The 7500-nt window shown below is 38.2% G+C and overlaps 1 long non-coding RNA gene across 1 annotated transcript in view; it reads right to left on the reverse strand.

Moving 5' to 3' along the window:
• The window catches only part of LOC135198013 (uncharacterized), a 310315-nt gene that overhangs the window by 36756 nt on the left and 266059 nt on the right, over positions 1–7500 (reverse strand). Inside the window, exon 4 of the long non-coding RNA XR_010310708.1 lies at positions 5389–5476. This is a non-coding gene — a long non-coding RNA (uncharacterized LOC135198013). The remainder of the gene's footprint in view (positions 1–5388; positions 5477–7500) is intronic.

A 7500-nucleotide genomic window follows, 5' to 3' on the forward strand; every position in this document is an offset into this window, starting at 1 on the left:
GGAAGAATACTGTCCCTTCAAATGTTTATCATCATCAATCCAAAACAAGTACTAATGCAAGAAGAGAATGCGCCTAGGTTTCTTCGGCGGAATCGCATTTTCTGTACAGCGTATAATGTTGTATAAAACTCTCAGCCATGGCCCATGAAACCCTCAGCCGCGGCTCATGAAACTTTCAGCCACGGCCTGTGTTGTTGGCACCTATAACGTTGCCAGACGCACGATCATGGCTAACTTATAAAAATTGAATATAATAAAAACTACCGAGGCTAGAGTGCTGCAATTTGGTACGTTTGATGACTGGAGGGTGAATGATCAACATACCAATTTGCAGCTCTCTAGCCTCAGTAGTTTTGAAGATCTGAGGGCGGACAGAAAAAGTGCGGATGGACAGACAAATAGCCATCTTGTGAACATGAACAGTCGATTTATGTGTCACATAATGAACTTTCGAAAGAATCGGGAATCGGTGGTCAGATCGTAACACTAGTTGCCTTTGGTCAATAAATGTTAACTCTTCAGAAGCTACATATTACTAATTATTCGGTAGATCATCAAGGTCGATAATATGGATATATAGTACATATAATGCACATTAAGAATGAATGTATGCACCTAAACTTATGAGGCGCATTGCTATAGACTTGATATATTTGGCCCATGCAGAATTTGTCTGATACAAACAGAATTCTTTCTAATGGATAATGATAAACAGAAATGAAGTTACAAGTCATTGTTACCACTTCATGTGAACAACGACATATAATAAAAATCTAGATAATTAAGAGAGTATCCAATCCAGTCGGCAACTTGAAACAAACAAGTAAAAAATACGCCTAAGTTTCTTCGCCGCAATCGACTTTTCTGTACAGCGTATAATACTGTTTAAAACTCTCCGCCACGACCAGGCAGCTCTCAGTTGCTCCCAAGATGTGGTTAAAAAGGGATGCGTCGGGGGCTGGAATCTCTAGCGGTGCCAGACGCACGATCCATGTATAACTTTAAACCTAAATAGAATATAAACTTCTGAGGCTAGAGGGCTGCAATTTGGTTTGTTTGATGATTGAAAGGTGGATGATCAACATACCAATTTGCAGCCTCAAACCTCAATAGTTTTTAAGATCCTAGGACGGACAGAAAAAGTGCGGACGGACGGACAAATGGCCATCCCAATAGTTTTCTTTTACAGGAAACTAAAATGGAGGTTATGCCAAAACAAAATGGGGGAAATAAACTTATAGCCAAGGTGTACCGGTTTCTTCTTAGTTCATAGCTCCTAGGGATGCTAAGGTTAATGGCTACGAAGTTGTTTACATTTTAATGCGCCTCGAAGGACATTAATTTTCTTGTACAAAATTGCCTCGGGGAATCCTTCCGCTTCAAGAAACTGATTGAATCTAAAAAGGATCTCACATAAACCGGGTTACTTTGCGAAGGATCTCTCTAGTCGCGTCAAAACTCTACTGTCCGTAAAATTTTCCATCGGCAGTGTTTTCATGCTTGGATATTAATAATAACTGATAAAGGAAAACATCCTCTTCGAAGCTTTGAACCGCTGACCTGTGATCTGACAGGTCAAAGATATATCCATACCCACACATTTAGTATTGTAATGGACAGACAGTGAGCCTGGTAAATCACTGGTGAGCGATTCAAATCCCCCAAGTGAAAGTTTGCTATTCTCATCTATTTTCAGGCTAGATTATCTGCTTATAATATGCCCTTCACCTCACCATCTTTAAGAGGGAGAACTGAATAATAATAATAATAATAATAATAATAATAATAATAATAATAATAATAATAAGCAACCAATGAAAACAAGACTCACCGCCACCAGCCAATAGGAGACAAGCATGGGGCAGACCCCCTGCTGTCAACCACAGATATAACGAGGACGGATACCGCACAAGATCAGTCCACCCTCAGCTTCCCAGCCCGAGGATGTCTGGCAGCTCCAGACGAAAGCTCGCTTTAAGAAAGAGGAGAGATAGAGAGAGAGAGAGAGAGAGAGAGAAAATCGTTAATGACTTTGATGACTATGGTATCATAGTTTATCTGTAAAATTCAAATATATACACCTATTTTGACCCTGTATTTTACCAATAATAATAATAATAATAATAATAATAATAATAATAATAATACTAATAATAATAATAATAATAAAAATATTTGGAAAAAATTCTCTATCACGAAAGTTCATAAAATGTTTTAAAGGGTCCACTATAATATAATTGTTAAAAGCTAGTGTAAAACTCTAAAATCTTTCGAACCCTTATAAAGTTTGACACTACCATTAACAATTATATTACGGTTAGATTAATAATAATAATAATAATAATAATAATAATAATAATAATAATAATAATAATCTATTCTATAGAGACAAACTCTGTGTTCCTATAAATATTAATTTCCATTAAATCCCTACTAAGGTATAAGTAAAGAAAAAAAAAAAAAAAAAAAGAGGATACCGTAGGAGTCATCAAGAGTTGTGGATCATACTGAAATACTTTTTAACCTGATCTTGGCTTACTCCATAGTCCTGGAGCCAAAAATACATTTTTGAAGGTCTATTCCCTTCATCCCTAGAGGCTCCTCATTAATTTATTTCTATACTTCCGTCTTTATTTCTTTCTTATACTTTTTTTTATTGGTTTCAATATTCGAATGAAAGCTGTGAGGCAAAGGGTAGATGAAGGAGTATCTAATAAATTCATTATTTCCAAAACTGGTGCCTTATTCTTTCCATACTTTTGCTAACATTTAACGATTCTGTTAAATTATATCACGTTTTTATTTGTCATATTCGATAAACATATAGATATATAGGTAGATAGTTGGCAGATAGGGAGACAGATTAAAGATCGTGTTTGTAAGTCCTTCTGCATGAGTGTTTCGTGAATCCATATTATGTTGGCTAACAGTGCACTGAACCAGGTCGAGCGTTGAAGAATATATTGAATCAATAAATCAGCTGCAATGCATGTTTCCAGAGAGCCCAGAGTTAATCACTGTTATACGTTAATCAGAAAAAATTAAGCTGATTGTATTGACAGTATTACAAAACTCATATTTGAATTGTAAACCGAAAGTGTTTTTACTGTTTTTTATCGAGGCAACAGTTCTGATTCCAATTCTACGTAAACACTGATAAGAAACTTACGACACGATGAAAATGAGAAAGCAATAGATCGAATTTATCAAAGCAGGAAAAGAGAAAGCGAAGGAAAGTAAGAATGAAGAACGAGAAACCATCTCGGGAAGGCTTTCTCGAACGAAGAAGAATAGCTGAAGGAATACATATTATGGAAACAAACCCATATTCAGCACAATTTCTGGTTTGTCTGTTGTATCAATACGCATGAAACACTTGCTTTATATAAAGCCCGGTGAATTTTGGAACAAAGCCGCCGTTAGGACAGAGAGTATAATAATAATAATAATAATAATAATAATAATAATAATAATAATAATAATAATAATAATAATTACTCTGAACTTCTATAGAAAACAGAACTGCTGTATAAACGCTGTTTATATTTCTCTGCCAAAAAATGAACAATGGCGAATTGTTGACCAATATTAGAGTGCACGAGAGGCAAGTCATAATAAAAGTTGAAAAGACTCAACATAAGATTAATTCGCACGATGCAGCCATCCTTTTTAATAGGATATGCTTAAGAGATTGTCATCTTCCTTCCAATATATTATTAATAATAATGATATCGATCAGAGACAGTAAATCTCCCCCAAGATCCCTGAAAAGGAACCTGGAAAACTAGATACCTAAGTAGCTCCAAGACTCAAGCAGAAGAGAATGCTATTAGAAACAGGGCACATAGTGAGGAAAGTGGTGGACTCCTAAGAAGGCAGGATGCAACCAAGAACCCCACACTAAAAAAACCACCCGGTCGAATAGGATGACTGTGATAGAAAAAATAATAATAATATCTCGGAAGAAGACCTCTCTCAAACAAACTTCATTGGACAGTATAGCCGTCTAGTTTGAATTGTAATTTCTTAGTCTCTCGAATGAGCTTTTTTGTAGCCGCAGGTAAAGCATAATGTAGCTCTCCGAAGGTCGTTTTTTCCTGACTTCTCTGTAGAGCTCGACCGAAACGTGAGGGAATAAATGAACTTTGGACAACTGCTGTATGATTACCGCCGGGCACAAACAAACTCATTCGATAGACTGAAAAACTACAATTCAAGCTCAATTACATCCAAAAGATCAAATTGTTCAATAATAATAATAATAATAATAATAACAGAATGATTAACTGGACCATGATGCAGCACAGAAACGAGAAGAAAGCGCATCTGATGCGGGCCCGACCTCATCGACCAAGGTAATGAACCGCGTAATCGAGCCTCCAACGCTCCTCGCTCGAGCAGTGACACCAGCCCAGGCGTGTACTTTTCGATTTAACGCTGTTACTCTCCCGCTAACATGCAGGTGTATAAACACCTAAAAACGCAAGGGCACTGGAGAGGGGGTACTACTACATTTTCGGTTATTTTTTTAAAATCGGATTCCAGGATCCCATCTCTCTCGTAGAGTATAAAACTGCTGGAGGCTGTGCTCTGAGCATGCGCCTAAGTTATCTTAGCATCAATCTTATTTTTATTACAACCAGTGCTTCGTTAATCTTTCGACTTCGTCTCAATGTCGAGGAATGAAGAGGTCCCTGTAAATAATAGGTTTTAATGAATGTGACCAGTGCATTCTTCTACTAACCATGATGATTACAAAAATATAAAGAAATTACTTGTGACACAACAGGGCAAAAGTCATGAAATATCCTGTAATTATTTAATTTTCAAATCAGTCTTATTCCCATCTTACATTACCAAAATCAGGAGATAGCATCGCCATCCCCCTGTCCCACACATGTTTATATTAAACAGAATTTTCAAGAGCAGTGGAAAACATAAGAATATGATTCGGGAAAAGGAGCTTTATAAAAAAAAGGTGGTGGATGAATGCCAAAATCAAGTGCTCCGACAGGAATGCGCATCACGGCAAGAGGTGTTTGTGCATAAAACATTATTTTAAAGGCAAGCCGAGCCACGCCCGTAGAAGAGGCAGATTCTGGAGCCCGGGGCAACCCACAAATAATTAATGAACGACTCCATTACCTCATGTCTCCTAAGAAGAGAAAGCATGAAAAGGGCTTCAAGCGCAGCAGGCAAGATGAAAACTAAAGAGGAAGAGGCGTTTAGCAAAAAAAAAAAAAAAAAAAAAAAAACTGGCTTAAGATTTTCAAAAGGGTGCTTTCTAATTCCGAGGTTTCTTTTGGCAGCCGCCTGAGCGAATGCATGTGCTGCTTGCTACGACAGATGCCAGGTGAGACTTTGAAAAGGGAAGTAAAAACATCTTACCTTTTCGTCCTTGCCTTTGATTTGAGGTGGAATGTCATCTTTTCTTTCATGTGAACGCAACTCAGGTGACTGTCTGCGTCCTTGTAACCTAAAAAGAAGACATACAGTTATTAACTGATTGAAAGACTACAGGTGTTAAACAACAACGTATAAAATGCAATGAACAAGAATCTTTAAATGTTTGCATTACAGTTCTCTCATGATGAGAAATCGAGATACGCAACAAAAACATTATCTCCTGACGGAGTCTCCGGGCACCAAATTTGAAATTTGATTAGAACCTCTTCCGCTTTCCACAGAGGAAATGGTCTCTTGTCTTGGGACAGCCGCGGAAAACATTATTAAGTCGGAGATAAATGATTAAATGTGATGAAAAAAGGGAGACAAAGTTCGTATAAAAAAATGGTATGAGGATTTTGGGCGTAATGAAGGGAAAATGACAAACGAGATAAATGATGGGTATCTGCGTATGTATATATATAAGTGATACCTTAGTGCCTTTTCTCGTACAATCTTAGGGGGAATCTACATGGCAAATGAAGATGACATTTGGTAGCAAGTGAATACGAATAATCAGTATGCAAATTAGGGAAGTATGTGTGGGAAATCAGAGACCAAACTGAAATACAGGTGGATGAAAATTAGAGAATGGAATATGCTCCACACCTATCAAATACAGCACACGTGCAGTTAAAAGAACGTGATCAAAAATTGTAAATAAGCATCTCTCATGGTTTTTCGTTTTCACAACTAAGTTAGATGTTCGCGGATAATCAGCCTCTTAAAATGAAGAGCAAGGGACCCATTATTCGACGATCCACTGGGCAGACACAAGTCTTCATAGTCTTGAGCCGTTTATCCTTCACGACACAGTTACAATTACTGCCCTAACTGTCAGAGATGGAAACTGTTTCAGCGTTGTGTCGTTACATTAAACCATACAGCGAGACTTTATGGTCATTTTACTGAGCTACACTTCCGTCGACGGGCTGATCTTTTAACTACTTTGTCATACTGCTTTTTTATGAATGAACGAGTCGTGAACTTTAGGTTTTCAGGCCAAGGACTATAGGGCGCTTTCAGCCATTCCGCTCTCAAGAGGGCGAAAAGGGAGTTGGAGCGGTTGGATAGCAAGATTAAGAGATCCCAAAAATAAATGAGATGAAGTACAAGGTTCTCAACGTATGACCGGGAGAAACCCCTACAGTTATGTTGAAAAAAGGGAATAGAGGTAAAGTAAAAGGCTGAAAGTGGCTCCAACTATGGACGAAAGGACACTGCAAACACCTTTTAGTTTTGGTAATGCTCCATGTGCACTGATGGTATCAGCCCAGTAATGGGTAGTGCCTTTATGCTACGCAGCGCCAACGACCCCGATAATGGTCAATCGTTTTCAACACTTCATAGGGTATTACATTTCAAATTTATTCTGTCAAAGAGAGAGGAGAGAGAGAGAGAGAGAGAGAGAGAGAGAGAGAGCAAAATGTTTCAGATGAAAGTCTTCAGTCTTCAGTCACTCGTAAGAGATGTTTCCCACCAAGTCATTTTTAAAGATCATGGGATTAGACACCAAAGGGAGTCAACGTCATTAAATGAGAAGTCTCTGGCGCAAGGTATCACCTCAAACTGACCTCCGCAGCTTACAGAATTTTGAAGGATTGCGAGTAATGCTAAAATGAAACTCAATAAGATAACAAAAAACGTGAAAACTATACGGACTGGGAAAATGAAATAGGGACCATCATTAAGTGTTTGTTTACCGAAATATTTTCGGGAATAAATGTCTGATTACGAAAGCTGCTGTCGATGAAACATTGTTTAATAACAATGATCAAAGTTGATTCAACAGTTTTGAAAAAAACATTGTCCATTTGCATGGACATCAAAGGAGACGTGTCATTAAAGGTTAAACATGACAGATTATTCTATACGAGCTTGCTGGCGGACACTATGCCAGCTGGAACCCGGCACTGCTGCCGCCCCCTACCCTCTTGATCCCCTATATACCCAGCCCCACACAGGGCGGACAAAAAGGTTTGCGGGAGAGGGGCGGATGTCTCCCCTACCTACCCGTTCCTCTACCTAACCTGACCCCACCTGGGGCGAACAAAC

The sequence above is a fragment of the Macrobrachium nipponense genome, chromosome 21 (assembly GCF_015104395.2).
Source record: "Macrobrachium nipponense isolate FS-2020 chromosome 21, ASM1510439v2, whole genome shotgun sequence".
NCBI classification, from domain to species: Eukaryota; Metazoa; Arthropoda; class Malacostraca; order Decapoda; family Palaemonidae; genus Macrobrachium; species Macrobrachium nipponense.